This window comes from Petaurus breviceps, unplaced genomic scaffold (genome assembly GCF_028583685.1).
Source record: "Petaurus breviceps papuanus isolate PSGF00001 unplaced genomic scaffold, PetGlider_PUasm1.0 174, whole genome shotgun sequence".
NCBI classification, from domain to species: domain Eukaryota; kingdom Metazoa; phylum Chordata; class Mammalia; order Diprotodontia; family Petauridae; genus Petaurus; species Petaurus breviceps.
The window spans coordinates 48,690,751-48,707,521 of NW_027185761.1; the positions used below are offsets into that span (position 1 = coordinate 48,690,751).

Here is a 16,771-nt window from a genome sequence, read left to right on the forward strand (position 1 = left end):
AGCGGCCACCAGCAATCTCTTAGTCTCTCTCTCTCCACGAGGTGCTGCTTCCAAAAAGAACTTCCGCCTCTCTCCAGTGTCTCTCCAAATCTACGTCACCAGCTCCTCCCACTTCAGGACTTTCTTTTCACATCAACAAGCCCATCCCACAGGTGGGATTAACAAACTCTGGGTTTTAACACAATCAATTTGAAAACCAAGCCAATACAGGGGAATCTTTAATTGCCATTACTATCACAGGGGCCTAGCATAGTGTCAGGAACATAGTAGGCCTAGAATGTTCACTGACCGATTACATGTTGGATCTTCCTATAGAACGTGAGCCCCCTGAGTCAAACTATAGGATAAGGCTTAGAGCTGATTAAGTAAACATGGGAGATAAGGAAGGAGAGTCAAAGATGACCCTGAGCTTATCCATCAAACTCAGAAGGAAGTTCATGCCGTTTTGTTTGTATCCTTACATCCCTGTTGGCTAGCATGATAGTAGACATTGATTAAAATATGCTGAGATAAATTGAATTAAACATAGATAATGCTTTGTTGCTCCTCACTGAAGAAAAATATAAACTGCAGCAAAATTTTGTTGATCTCAGGAAACCATCACCCTCAGAAATGAATTCATGAATTAGCCAAAAATGGCTGGAGTGCATTGAAGGGTATTTCCTAAGCTAGTTGAATTTGAAGGAAAGCTTTAGGGCAGGGGTGGGGAACCTGCAACCTTGAGGCCGCATGTGGCCCTGGAGGTCCTCAAGTGTGGCCTTCTGGCTGAAACCAAACTTCACAGAACAAATCCCCTTAATAAAAGTATTTGTTCTGTAAAACTTGGACTCGGTCAAAAGGCCACACCCAAGGACCTAGAAGGCCACCTGTGACCTCAAAGCCACAGGTTCCCCACCCCTGCTTTAGGAAATCAAGATACCAGTTTCCTTCATGAATTGAACCTTTGGGAAGGGGTGAGGCCAAGAAATGAAGACCACACAAGAAGAGACTGGGAGCATTTTTCTTACTAAGTATATTTGAATTGTTCTACCAGCGTGAAGCCCTCATTCTTCCAGGTGCTGTGGGTGGAAGGTGGGACATGAAAAAATCCGAGGGGCAGTGTGTTGTAGAGGAATCAGCAAGGCTTGACTTAGGACTTCTCTCTGCTCATAGCTGTGGGACCTTGGGAAAATCACTTTAGGCCTCTAAGCTTGTTTTCCACATATATAAAATAGGGGCTTGAAATAAAAGTTTGTTGTGTAAATTTCTCTTCATATTTTAAAATGTTGTAGAACTATAACTCCTCTCTGTAATGTAGTTCAGCTAAGGTCCTGGGACTGTTGCTAACTTGCTTTTCTTGTTTGATGTTTAATGTTCAGAAAACCTTTTTGCACAAACCAAGTAAATGGATGTTTTGTTTTGTTTTTTTGTAATTGATTGAGTATTGAGTTGTAAACTCATCAACTTTAGGCTCATTGAAATTTAGTCTAAGTGACAATCTAAGTTGAAGATTAAATGATGGGAATGGTTTGTTTACAATTTTTTTTTAATGCTTTTTGGAGGGCAATTGGAGTTAAGTGACTTGCCTAAAGCCATATGGCTAGTATTTGTGTTAGGTATCTGAGGCCAGATTTGAACTCAGATCCTCCTGACTCCAGGGCCGGTGCTCTATTCACTGAGCCACCTAGCCACCCATAGTTTGTTTACAATTCTGTCCTCACATGGCTTTGATTTCTCCTTCCAGGCCATTTTATTTCGAAAACTTTTCATTCCATGTATTTTGAAGATTTTGAGAATCCAGTATGGTGATATTATTTAAAATGCTATTCAGTGTGTTTCTGCATCAGGGCAATGTCTGGGGATTGGAAGCCAACTTTGTGATCATGATCAGATTCCAGTAGAGTTTATTTGTTAAACTTTTAAGGATTGTGATGATTGGGGTGATTTTGAGGCAGCCAAGATGGCACAATGGATAGAGAGCTTATCTCTGTCAGGAAAACTTGGGCTTGCAAGCCTCGACACTTCCTCATGACAGTCACTACCTGGGACAATTTGCTGGCCTACCCAGCACCTCCAGACAGCTCCTTAAGATTGTAAACTGCAGATCTCTAGTGTTAGAGGGAGTTTCCTTGCCAGAAATTCTCTGTACTGCTGAAACCAGAGGTATACATGTATGTATTCATGCATGCACACTTGTATATTACATATGTATCTATAGTATACACATGTACATATGTGTATTTATTGCCCATTCTCTATGTATATATATGTCAGTCAATAAGCATTTATTAAACACTTACTATGTGCTAAGCCCTAATATTACAAAGAATTAAAAAAAAGTCTTTGTCCTCAAGAAGCAAACATGTACCTCTGTGTGTGTGTGTGTATAGTGTATTTCTATGTCTGTGTATTCACATATAGACATGCATATACTATATTTCTGTATCTATACACACCCTTAGGAATGGGGTGGAGAGGGGTGTCAGGCTCTTCCCAGCAGTCAAGGAAGCATTTACTGCTCTGCCCTAGGAGCTGATCCATTAATGGACTTTCAGTCCATGTGGGTTCATGTGTCCAGCCTTTGCGTGAACATAAGCTAATGTATAGAGCCCTGAAGAAAATACTATGAAATAAAATCAGTGATGCTTGTAGGAGTCCCTTGTCAGCCTTCAGAACACAGCAGCACCTGGGAGATATAAGATCTCCGTCTGGTGCCTTTGCTTACTGTCCCATATTTTAGATGGTCTTTTAGTTCAGGTGTGTGATTGTCTATGATGAAACAACTGTGATTTTTTTTTCTTGGAAAAGAACAGGGACAAAGGCACTTCATCTTCTTGACTTTCTCAAAATGACTACTTTCAAATAAAAGGAAAAGCTGGCCCCAAATCATCCATTTTTACCTCTAATATTTCCTTCCTTTAAAAAAAATTTTTTTTTGGAGGACAGGGCAATTAGGTTTAAGTGACTTGCCCAAAGTCACATGGCTAGTAAGTGTCAGGTGTCTGAGGCTGGATTTGAACCCAGGTCCTCCTGACTCCAGGACCAGTGCTCTATTCACTGTGCCATCTTGCTGCCCCTAATATTTCCTTTCTTGAGAAAATCCTTTTATCATTTATTTTGTGTTAATATGCATTACTTTGTGATTTTTTTCCTGGTATGGAGCATTCTCCTCACTGATTAAGGTCATTAATAGGCATCTAATCTTACAGAGTTGCTTCAATTGTCGTTTAGTCATTGCAGTCACATGAATCCCAACTCTTCATTTTGGGGTGTTCTTGGCAGAGATCTGGAGGGGTTTGCGATTTCCTTCTCCAGTTCATTTTACAGATGAGACAACTGAAGCTAACAGGTTTAAGTAACTTGCCCAGGGCCCTGCAGCCAGTAAGTGTCTGAGGCCAGGTTTCAACTCTCGAAGATGAATCTTCCTGACTCCAGGCCTAGGACTCTAGCAACTGGGCCACTTCACTGCCTGAAGGGACTTTAGAAACTACCTCGTCCATCTTCTTCATTATGCAGAGAAGGAAACTGGAGAAATTGAGTAATTTCCCTACAGTCACACCAGTGCTAAATGGCAGTCCAAGCACTAAAATCAGACTTCGAGCTGGAAGGGCCCTGGTAGACTCTCTATTCTAACCTCCTCATTTAACAGATGAGGAAACTGAGGCTCAAGTGTCATCCAGGAAGTAAGTGGCACATCCAGGATTTGAACCTGGGCCCCAAGACGCTGTGGCTACTCTTTTCTCATCAGCAGTCTGCAATTTAGTCTTTGGGAGTTGAACTGTTAGAATTTAGTTGATCTGATCATTTTGAGAGACACAGATAGAAACTGCCAGATTGAGAATGTGAACTCAGGTCTTGCTGGCAGGGAGGACTTCCTCTCAATTGGTCCAGACCAAAGGACCTGTGTTTCCCCACTCTCCCTCTCTCTCTCATCTTTAACTGAGAAAGTCTTTGAGACATAGAAGAGTAAGAACCAAGGACAGGTTTCCTCCTGGTCTCTGAGGAGTATGGCTTCCTTACAGATAGGGCCTTGTCCCCAGGAGGTCTGTGGGCCTCTGACCCCTCACCTTCCCCCAGGCAGTGGTCCATTGATATCCTGAGATGTCCTAGGCCCAGCCAGATGGCTTCAATGCTTTGAAAGCATGGAAACACTCATTTACTACAGCATTTCTTTATCTTGGGCCTCAATTCTCTCAACTACTTTTGTTCTGGCTTTTTCATTACTGTACCCGCCATGAACATAATTAAGCATCTGTCTTTATGTCACCAGGGAAACAGTGCTAAATTGCTACATATCAGTGACCCAAATAACGTGGAGAACTTGGAGGAAGCGGGCAGATAGTGGCTTAATTTGTTCCTAAGTGATTTGGGATGTCAGGCGATTCCATCTTCCTCATTCCATTTACATATAAGCACGTTCGATGGAATTGGCTTCTGTGTGGCTCCTTAGTGGACGACAGGTCGCACTTTGCTTCATGTCTCCGTCCACTTTAGTATATCCTCTTCATAGCTGGCCAAATGATAGTCTGAAGACAGGCCTCACCACATCACTCCCTCTGCTAACTTCAATGGCTTCCATTGTTCCTCCCTGTCTGGCATTTCTAGCACTACGTGGACTGACCGCAACTCCCTTTCCAGTGTTCCCATTGCCCTCCTTCCTCACACTCTCTTGTCCCTACCCCTTTGGCTCTTTAAAATGCAGAAAATTCCATCTAATTCTTCCTTTCAGTTGAAGAAGCTGCCAATTCTGGGCATGTCCTCCCTCCTCTCCTCTGCTTCCTAAGATCTGGTTCCTTTCAGGCTAAACCACCTCCTTGTCCTTGTGTTTTCTGAGGTCCTGGTGCTGGTGCTGCCTCAGTTGTGTGCATGTTCTTGGTCCTTAAGCATGTGCGCTGCCCGTGGACAGGAACTGTTTGGGGTTTTTTGGTATACATGGAACTTATCAAAGGCCATGTTTTCTGCTGTAGGTACCTTGTTGATTGATTTATTAATGATTGGTATTCTCATGTATCTGGGACTCTAAGAAGGGAGATTGATGGGTGGATGGATGAGCAATTGTCTGTCTTTTCTCCACACTCGGAACCTCCTACTTCAAACTTTTTCTATGGAAATGTTGGTATTTTGACTTCCTGCTAATTTGATCAAATACAGCATGGCCAGGAACAAAACAGAACCATGTTTCCCTGAGAGCTTCCTGGCAGAAATGGCGAGATTTCATCTTTGGATAAGACTGCAGGTTTGTGGGAAGACAGGAATCAGCGTGGTTTTGGCACTTGATATAAGAAAGCAAAGTGCACACATACCAGTTGCCAGAGAGCCAATGTCTTGGCGCTGTGGGGGCCTGAGCATGTGGGGTCCTTGAAAATCGGGACCTTGCAGGGATGTACCTAAAGCATTCTGGACCATCGTCAATCAGGGTTTTCATCCAGTGCTCAGTGACTTGCCATCCTCATCAAGTCACTTAACCTGTCTGCCTCAGTTTCCTCATCTGATAAAATGAAGATAATAATAGCACCTACCTCCCAAAGTCATTGTGAGGATAAAATGAATTAACATTGGAGGCCACGAAATGATTCACTGGGTAGAGTGCTGGATGTAGAGTCAGGAAGATTTGAATTCTAATTCTTCCTCAGAAACTTAGCAGCTATAGGGCCCTGGGCAAGATACTTTACCTCTTTCTGCCTCAGTTTACCTATCTATTAAATGGGGATAACAGAGTTGTTCTGAAGATCTGATTCAATAATATATTTAAACTAATTTGTAAAAGTGAATTCACTGTGAATGCTAGCATTATTTGTCTTTATCATCATTATAATAGGGGAGCTAGGTGGTAGAGCAGACTTAGAATCAGAAAACCCGAATTCATATCCAGCCTCAGATACTTTCTAGTTGTGTGACCCTGGGCAAGTTACTTAACCTGTTTGCCTCCAGTTTCCTCCTATAAAAACCGAGATAATAACAGCACCAACTTCCCAGGCTTGCTATGAGGGTCAAATGAGATGATATCAGTGTAAAGCCTTTGCAAACTCTAAGGCATTATGCAAATGCCAGCAGAAGCAGCCACAATATGTGGTTAAAAAAGAAAAGAAAAAGCTAGAGGGAATGGCATTTACTTCCTGGATGATATAATTTTGTGAGGCAGCTCAGGAATCTCCGAAATAAAGCAGAATGGAGTTAAAGTTGGCCTGAGGAAGATGGCTCTATGGGAATTCACTGAAAGTGAGCCAGAGGTGACCTTGGATTCTTGAATTTGGGGCCCATAAACCAAGGAGTCTGGAGATCCTACCGCCTCGGAAAGGCTTCTGTTAATGCCAAGGAACAGGTTCTGGGCCTGTCATATGAGGACTAACCTTGGCCAAGTTGGGAGAAGGAAGGAAAGGGGAAGGAAACAAGCATTTATTAAATGTCTACTATATGCCGGACATATTACAAATATTATCTGATCCTCACAACAACCCTAGGGGCTATTGTTATCCCCATTTTACAGATGAGGAAACTGAGGCCCACACAGGCCAATCGACTTTCCCATAGTCACCCAGCTAGCAAGTGTCTCAAACCACATTTAGACTCAGTTCTTCCCAACTCTAAGCCCAACATAGAAAGTTGATACATTTATTTTGGTCCTAAAAAGTCACGAAGACTGTAATTACATGAGAAACGATGTGGCATATTTATGTCCTTAAAATCAGAGGAACTGGACTCAGAAATTGGCATTTATATTACTAGATGCATAGCCACATCAAGGATGCATTCCTTACTTGGGGGGAGGTGGAGGCTAGTGGAATCCTTGAGCTGAGGAATGCCAAGCTGCAATATGCCACACCAACCAGGCATCCATCTATACTAATCCAGCATCAATGAGTGAGCCCCACAGGTTGTGGGGAGGAATGATACTTGCCTGAATGAGTAATAAGGGGAGGGGAAGAACCTGTTCAAGTCTGAATCTGAGTAGGAAGCAGGCTTGTAGTCTGGGCAAGATGGGGAAACCCAATCTGAATGAATGAATGAATGGATGGATGGATGGATGGATGGATTTGACAAATGGCCAGTAAGGAAGGGAGAGAGAGGGAAGGAAGGAAGGAAGGAAGGAAAAAAGCATTTATTAAGTGCCTTCTATGCACCAGGCATGTGGAATTGCTTTCCAAGTATCTCATATCTCACAATAACCCTGGGAGGTAGCTGCTATTATAATCCCCATTTTGCTTTTGAAAATCCAGGGAGAAAGAGATTGTGTGACTTGCCCAGGGTCACACAGCTAGTTAATGTCAGAGCTCCTTCTAACTCTGGAGCTATAATTCTCTGAGATTCAGTTTTCTCCTCTAAAAATGGGAAATAAAAATAATGCCTATAATCTTCACCCCACAGGGTTGTGGTGAGACTCAGATGAGATAATGTAGGTAAAATGCTTTCTAAACCCTAAAGCACTTTATAAATGCCAGCAATTGTTATAGGGTCCTATCTTATCACCCTTACACTGTCTTGTGTGTGCACTGATGGTCTTCTAGCCAAACATTGTAGTAAATACTAGTATCGAGACCAGACTTTCTGTATTACCGATTTCCAAGCTCCCACTGGATAACTAGCCACTGTTTAATGGAGGTCAGTCTGTCCAGCTAGCAAGCCTTGCAAATCATCAGAAACCAGTGGTTAGAGACCAACCTGGAAGTCGAAGTAATGAAAGTTCCCTCTTCTTAATTAAAGGGTTACTCACCCAGTATTGAGTGCCAGCCATGCCTAGTGAATAGAGAGCTGGCCTCCCAACTAGGAGGATCAGGGTTCAAGTCTAGCCTCTGACATATACTGACTATGTAACCCCAGACATTCCATTTAATCTCTAAGCAATTCTTTAAGTCTCTAAAGATGCAGAGAAGATACTAGCGTGTATTGATCAGAGGAATTTCCTCACTTAGAAGTTCCCTATATTTCCTATATATTTCCCTATATTAGAAGTTCCCAATGATTTCCAGTCCCCCTCTCTCTTCCTACTAAGTCAATAAGAAATTTATGGAGGCTCAGCATCCTCCTTTAAGGTTTTATAAGATGCTGTATGGATTCTAGATGTCCCTTTACACATGGGTGATACATAGTGTGGTGTAATGGATGGGGAGATGGCCTTCCTGTCTGGAAGACCTGGCCTCAGTCCCACCTCTGACACTGATCATGTGACCCTGGGGTCCTTTCACCCATCATTACCCCTTAGTCAACTCTCCAAGGCTACAACCTACAGAGAGGGGATAGATCTGCAATGGGGGAGAAAGTTCCCCACTGGGATTTCCCTACTCAGATGAAATCACTAGTTAAAAGAAAAATATGTGCATACATGCATGCATGTATATGTATGAATTGATAGTATATGCATGTATGTATTGAAGATACAATATCATACATTCTTTTACACACCCGTATGTGTTTGTGTTTCAGTATGTTGAATGGTATAATGGAAAATCCACCAGACTTAGAGTCAGAGGTCCTGAATTCTAATCCTGGTCCCCAACCATGTCACTTGAGAAGTGTAAAAGTTGGAAGAAGTCACTAGCTCTTTGTATGGAAATAGCATGGTTATGTGCCCTCATCAGCTGACCTCTCTGAACATGTGACCATCACTTCCACACTCTCATTGTCCAAGTAAAGCCCTTGGCTTGACACTGCCCCCAGTGAGGGGTAGACCTATGTTGAATGAATAAACCCATTTTAGCCTGCAGAGGCATGATTTCTCTTCTATGCCCCACCATGCTTCATATTGCTTTAAGTAGCTGGGGAAGCAAAGGCTGATGCTGCCAGATATATAGCAGAAGGGATTCCTTATTCAGATGCTGATTAGGCTCTTTGTCTTTTGGGGTTTCTTGTAGCCAACAGAGCCTGAAGGCTCACAGCTCACATCTCACATCTCCCCTTCTACAGGAGGACTTTCCTGCTCCCTCCATCCACTGGTGCCTTTTCTCTGCACACCCATTTACTGTGTATGTGCCTAGTTGGCTATATGTTTTCTCCCCCTTTAGAATGTAACCCCCTTGAGAGCAGGGTCAGTTTTTGCCTTCCTTTACATCCCCAGTACTTGCCACATAGGCTAACTCATAATAACCACTCTATAAATGTTTGAGTGAGTGAGTGGTAGAAAGGAGCAAAGCCATGTAACAAGATCCAGCTCCCTGGTCACGTTCAATACCTTTTCAACCTTCACTCACCGAGATGCTTCTGTTATTTAGACCAATTTGAGGGAGAGTGAGGACTTACCCGATAAACCCTAATAGTTTCTAAGAAGTTGTTTGGTCTGGGGCTGGAGGGGAGGGTTCAGCTTCTCTGAACACGATTAGATCGATGGTTTTCCAGGCAGAACATTTTGTTCTAGTCACAATACAGTTGGGAATATGGCTGAGCAAGCCAAACACAGTCCGAGTGACACCCCTAAGCCATGCCCTTTTCCACCCAGGACAGCTGTTTTAGCTGCTAATGGAGCCTCTGTCCGAATGGTTCTTTTCTCAGTGTTACCTTCTTCTCTGTCATTTTGGCTAATTGCCCCCTCCTAGTCATTTGGTTTCCTTGGTAAATAGGCTCCCTCAGGTTCTCTTAGAGGCCTGATGTTGGTGCTAACACATTTACTGCCATCGAGATTTATGGTCTCACATGGCTTTGAAGGCAGCATTTGGTTGCTGAACACATTGGCTAAGGGAGTAGCTGCCCAGTACAAATAAAATGTAAATATAACCTACCAGATGGGCTCTCTCGTGCTAGGCCAGTGCAGGGCTGGCCTCATTTCTCTTTTCCCTCTTGATCTCAAGTAGATTGTGGGTAAGGGGAGGGATAAAAAGCCTCCCTCAAATCCGTCCTGTTGAATATCATCAATGTTTAAACTTTAGTGTCAAACCCTTCATAGAATTACTGGCTACAGGTCTATTTTCCAGTCATGGCATCATAGCTCTTGAGGTGGAAGGGACCTTACAGGCTCTTTCATCCCTTTTTCCTAATTCTGCAAAAATAAGGAAACTGAAGACACATGTGCACATGGGTAAGTCTCAGAGATAGTACTAAAACTCACGTCCTCTGCAGCCAGAGGATCTGGGCATCAGGAAATTATTCCATTGAAGAATGGAATAGTGGAACAAAGATCTGGAGTGAAGGAGCCAGGGTAAAAATCTTGGCTGTGTAGCATACTAGCTTTGTAACCTCAGGAAAGTCACTGAAATTCAGGGATTTTTCATCTGTGAAATGAGAGGATTAGACTGTACATTCAGGTTCTCAGTCTGGTCTTGAATTAGATTTAAAAAAATATTTTGACAACTGCATCTTAATATAATTGTTTTCTATTGCATTTCCATCAATTTTGTGCCTTTAAAGACATTATTCTGCAAAGGAATCCATAGGTTTCATGAGATTACCAAAGGGACCCATGACATAGAAATGATGAAGAATCCTTGGTTTATGTGATTTCTAAGGCCCCTTCCAGCTCTAAGTCCTAGGCATCTAGGCAAAGGGTATTTTAATGCATGTGTTTAAGTGAGTGGCAGCAGCTAGGTGTTGCGTCGGTCTGGAGTCAGGAAGACCTGAGGTCATATCCAGCCTCAGATACTTCCTAACTGCATGACCCTGGGAAAGTCACTTTACCCTGTTTGCCTCAAGTTTCCTCATCTGTAAAATGAGCTGGACATGAAAAATAGCAAGTCATTCCAGTGTTTTTGCCAAGAAAACCCCAAGTCGAGTCAGAGAGAATTAGACATAACTAAAACCACTGACCAACAACAGCAAATTAAGTGAATGAGGACATAAAGGAAGCCAGCAATTGAGGACCAAAAAATTGCATAAAGCTGATCATACTGTACAAATCTCTGAAATGGGAAGTGTCTGCGGTCATTCTACCTATTTTATTAATTAGAAGACAATGGTATATTCTATACTCACTTGTCAGATCATTTGCAGTAGAACCAAGAACCACCATTCAGGACTATTCACTGTTTCTTTGGCAATGCCAATTGGAATAAGTAGTGTCCTCCATTCTGCTGTTTATAGTTAGAGAAGGTAAAGATTTGAGATTTTAGCTTAGCATTAATCACTTTAATTTTCAGGCCAGTTAGGAAAGTCCCCAGCCAAGTCCTCCTAAACTAACCACTTGGGTAACACAGTCAGATGCTCTGGGTCATCTTATCTGATGAAACTTCTTTGCCCTACATTTGTTATACCCTGTATCCCGGTAGCATAGTATGGTGAGACAATCATAAAGGGTGTTTCATATTTACTGCTCAGGAGACAGAGAAAACAGTTAGAATGATTGGCAAATCCATGAGGGGGAGCCAGGAGGCACTGAAGAAATTAGACCAACCCAGTTGGGTCATTAGATCTGATGGGTACATTTATATAAAGTGTGCCTGACCAGCATGTTTGTGCTTAGTTGGACGTAGAAGTGAAAGTGGTGAGCAGGCCAGGAGGGCCAGAGCCAGTTTCTGATTGGACCGTATATATGTCATATCAGAGGATCAGGTCAAAAGTTTGGGGTCAAAGATGCCTGGCAGGCCTCAGTAGCGGCCACAAATCCCCATATACTTGCTATATCCTTTTTCCTATTAATAAATAATTATTAGGTGATGTTCCCTGACTGAGAGCCCTGTCCTTTTCCAGTGAAACTATAATTCAGCTGTAACAGTATTAGAGGCAATTATCCCGATAACTAATTCAAGCTCCAAACATCTGATATTGAAGGAAAAAAAGGAGTGGGGCAGGATTTGTCTTAAATAATCCAGATTCCCACTCCAGACCATCTGTCACTCGATAATTGCTCAACCCTTCAGTGAACTCTATGTGTGTAGACACAGCCCCAGGATGAACTACCCTAGACAGACCTCAGCGGTTCAATCTGCCCTGGTGCGGGTCCTATTATTTTTATGATACCCTGAGGAATCTGGCCCTCTGAATTCTTACACTGACTCATCTCTATTTTTAAATTATAGCCTCACTCTTCTAAAGCATTGGGAAAAAAAATACAGTTTATTCCCCATTAGTGACTTGGTTGGTGATTATAGGCAGATAGGTTTATTCTTTAAAAGGCCCTTAATGATAAAGCAATAGTGATATCATTTAAAAGCATTTTTGACAGATGATCCCTCGGCCTCAAGGTGCTAAAGGTTAAAAATTGCTGATTGTAATTTTTTTCTTAAATGTTAAGTAAATAAATCTTAAGTTTAGTTGAGAAAGAAAAGATGCCAACTGTACAGTTGGAATTGCTAGCATCGCCAGGGGGAATAAAATAACCACAGCATCAGCTACTGTCCTTCCCAGCACTAGGCGCTCTTAGAATTGTAGATTCGATGACAATATGACAATTCACTGTCCACAGCTGGGCCACGATTTCTGCAGGGAGTCATTTAGAAGGGATCTTGTGGTCCCCGTCTCATTTATTCCAGTGCAATCTAATTGTCCCTTTGGCTTGGCTGGAGAGAGAGAGGGAGAGAGAGATCAAAAATAGACATGGAAGGAGGCCAAAAACAGTGGCAGAAGATGACAGGGTAGATAATAAAATCCTGGCATTCTGAAGCATCATTGTGGCTCCAAAAAGGAAGAGTTAATTTTAAAAAAATAGATCTATCCTGCATTTTTAGCATTGTTATCTATTTTTAGAGCTGACTCTGAAGCAGGGATAATAGTCATTTTTAATCCAAGTCATTTGCCAGCTGCCCTCTACGCCCCCCAACCTCTCAGGTCCCCTAAATTCCCTTCTTCTACCATGATTATTCTGACCCCAGTAGACTGGACTACAGCAGGAAGAGAATATAGTGTATAGGGGGCTGTAGTCTGCTTCAGTCCATAGGGCCTCCTTCTCACCAGGGCTGGCTGGCTGCCCTCATGGGTCTGTTCGTTGATTGGTTATTCTGAACCCAAAGAGGAAGCAGGGGAAGCTGCGTTTTCTGTACCATTCCTTGCCTTGTGAGCAGGGGCCGAAGGGTCCCAGAGTGGACCCCTTCCAGCTTTCCTTTTGATCCCTCTCCAAAGGGACAGATGGGGAGCATCCAGGCTCTACCAATGAGCTGGAGAAAATCACTAATTGAAATTCCCCTGCTCAGGGGCCATGCCATACGGAGAGGGCACAAAAGGAGGGCCAGATCTGCTGCCCTCTTGCCTTCCCTAAATAACCCACCCCAGTCCTGTCTGTGCCTCCGCCTCTCAGGTTAGGAGCCTGCCTCCAGCTTTATTAATAAAATGACAGACTTCTAACTGTCCTCAGCAGCTCCATTTTACATAGCGGATGTATTAAATGTGCACTGTTTGAACCCAGTGGTGGTTCACACTAATTGATCTTAATTTAGATATGAATATAGAACCAGACTGGATTTTGTGCTAACTGAAGATTTACTTTGTTGTTGGTGTTTTAATTTTATTTTGAACGTATGCCATTGGTTTTGCCTGATTGGGAAACTGAGCCTTCTGTGTACTCCCCAGAGATCCAGGCTTCTCTGGGCAGGATCCTTACCCACTGTGAGAAACCTTTAGGGTACAAAGTTAACAAGTGAAAAGAATTCCTGGTAGAAGCCGATTGAGGTTATAGGGCCAACTGCTGCTGGGGATTATGAGACAGGATGTTCATCTGTGAGGACCAGTGTTCCATGAGAACTGCATGCAAAGGGAAGTCCAGGGGTAGGCATGGGGTGGGAACGGTTCCCATTCAATTTACTAACAGCCTGCTCTACTAAGTTAAGGGCAGCTAGGTGGTGCGGAGGATACAGTGTGAGTCAGGAAGACTCATCTCCCTGAGTTCAAAGCTAGCCTCAGACACTCCCTACTTGTGTGACTCTGGTCAAGCCACTTCAAACACTTGTTTGCATCAGTTTCCTCATCTGTAAAATGAGCCGGAGAAGGAAAGGGCAAACCCCAGTGGTATCTCTGCCAAGAAAACCCCAAATGACCCATATGTACAAAAATGTTTATAGCAGCTCTTTTTGTGGTGGCAAAGAATTGGAAATTAAGGGGGTGCCCATCAATTGGGGAATGGCTGAACAAGTTGTGGTATATGCATGTTATGGAATACTATTGTGCTATAAGAAATGAGGAGCAGGCAGTCTTCATATTTACCTGGAGAGGCTTAAAAGAACTGATGCTGAGTGAGAAGAGTAGAACCAGGAGAAATTTGTACACAATTATAGACACAACGTATGTGTGATGACCAACTTTGATAGACCGGACACTTCTCAGCAATGTAGTGATATAAGTCAATCCCAAAAGACTCATGATGGAGAGAAATATGTGCATCCAGAGAAAGAACTAGAAAGAACTAAGTTTATATCCAGGTGGAAGCAAAATACCTGATCTTTTTTGTTCTCTTATTTGGTTTTATGTCCTCTTTACCATTTTTCATTCCAGCTGGTAAAATCCGTCCTTATAACCTGACTAATGTATAATGTGAAAGTATTTACAGATCCTATACTTGACTATAAGCCGCCATGGGGGGCGGGGAGAAGGGAGGGAGGGGGACAAAATGTGAAATTCAAGGAATTGTGGAATTGAATCCTGCAAACTAAAAGGAAACAAACAAATTAATAATAAAAAAAAGAAAACCCCAAATGGGGTCATGCAGAGTCAGACACAACCGAACAACAACAACTCTACTAATTCTGGATTTCAGTCTAGTGGTGGTGGTAGGGTGATGGTAGTAGGGGGTGTGTGTGCATGTATCTGTGGAGGTACCATGAGTTCAGTGAGAGAGAGACTATTGCTCTCCCTTGAGAGGGAAGATATGGGTCTAGTCCTACACACACACACACACACACACACACACACACACACGCACACACACATGCACACACGACATTATCATGTGTGTTTCAGAATGTACAAGAAGAGGATAGGACTGGACCCACGTTCTTGAGATTCTTTCTGCTAGTTCTCCTGAACCAGTCTTGCCTGGGAGTGTACCACAGCTCATTCTTGTCCACAGTGAACCTCTCCGATGTCCTTTGAGAGACCTGCATCCTTGGACATTGTGGAATTCCACAATTCAAATCTGTACCGTATCATCGGAGGGAGCATGATGAGCCTTTGTTTGCATGTGAAACTGGCCATCATGAAAAGTTCTTTGGATTTCCCCAAGTGTAATCTAGAGCTGCCCTTTCATCCTATTCAATTCTAGCCTGAGTACATTATCCTTCCTTAGTGACTACCCACGATTGTATATGGGGCAGCCAGGTGGCACAGTGGGTAGACTGCTGGACTTGGAGTCAGGATGACCTGAATTCAAATCCTACCTCAGACACTTCCCATCCATTTGACCTGGGCAAGCCACTTAACCACTCTGAACCTCAGTTTTCTCTTCTGTTAAAAAAGGGCATGTGTGTGTGTGTGTGTGTGTGTATAAAATAACAATACCTACCTCACTGAGTTGTTGTAAGGATCAATATTTCTAAAGCACTTTGCAAACCTTAATGTGTTATATAAATTATGTAAGAAACAAAATGGTTTTAATCCTCTTCTCTCTCTCTCTCTCTCTCTCTCTCTCTCTCTCTCTCTCTCTCTCTCTCTCTCTCTCTCTCTCTTTCATCCAAATTCAAAAGAAAATTGTTAATTCTAAACACAGCATCCCCTCTTAATTACCTGAAATTAACCATGGGAGTGAATTTAATAGTATGTACATTTATGTATCCTCATCCAGAAATGAGTTCCTTATGTTAATGAAGCCATAGGTCCTAGCTATATATCTATTCACTCTCTCTCTCTCTCTCTCTCTCCCCCTCTCCCCCTCTCCCTTCCTCCTCCCCTCTTTTCCTCTTTCTCTCTCCTGCTTTCTTTCCCTCCATCCCCTTTTCCCTCTCTCTCCTGTCTCTATTATGGGCTGTCCATCTCACTGTGTACCATAGCCTAGGTAATAAATATTCTTCATCCACTTGATTTTTTTCTTGTGTAGATAGTCAGACTGAACTCCTTTGAGTGATTATAAATCTCATCTAAATATTCTTGCAATGTTCTGGGCTTGATGCCATTAGCATAATGTCATCTGCAAACAGGAACCTCCAGATCACTTCCCCAGCCTCTCCACCTCCTTTGATTTCTATTCCACAGTGGGCAGCCCTCTATGATCATAGCAAGACCTTGGCAAGATACAGCTCCCTGTTTTATATCTTAAATCAAGATAATGAATAATAACAACAGTAATAACTTTTTAAACTGTCCAAAATTTGCAAAGCACTTCATATATATATTACTCTTTTGATCCTCATTAAAACCCTGAGAAATCAGTGAATCAGTGCTGTGATACCCATTTTCCTGATGAAGAAATAGGCTAAGAAGTAACTGTAATTTGTCCAGGATCACGCATCTAGGAAGTGTCTGAAGGATTTGAACCCAAGTCTCCCTGATAACAAGTCCAGTGCTCTAGCCACTGGGCTTCCTCACTGCCTGATGCCATACATTATTTACTTGACAGGTAAGATCACTGATTAATGGCCTTCAGGTATCTAAAGCTTGTCTTCCTCTGCTCTGTGCTGAGCCTATCACCCCAGCTACCCAGCACACACACAAGTTTCCCTTGGAAAGATGTGCCAGCTGAGTGCTTTGCAAGGACAGACTGAATTCTGACAGCAGCAAGCAGTGACCAGTGAAACCAGCTAATTAGGCAGCTTCCACCTAAGCTAATCACCCTGCAATCTTTTATCCCTGTATATTTCAAGTGTTGAGCAATTTGGTGGCAAGATTCTCATTGACTATAATGGGTATTATGTCAGGAAATCCTCTCAGAGCAAGCCCAGCACACCTGTCATCATTGTGACTTGGTACAGGAATTAGATCTGTTGTTTGACTCTCCCCTCCCCTCCCCTCC

The 16,771-nt window shown here is 42.8% G+C and overlaps 1 protein-coding gene across 6 annotated transcripts in view; it reads left to right on the top strand.

Moving 5' to 3' along the window:
- Window positions 1-16,771, top strand: part of MAGI1 (membrane associated guanylate kinase, WW and PDZ domain containing 1) — a 740,901-nt gene that overhangs the window by 492,113 nt on the left and 232,017 nt on the right. The window lies entirely within an intron of this gene.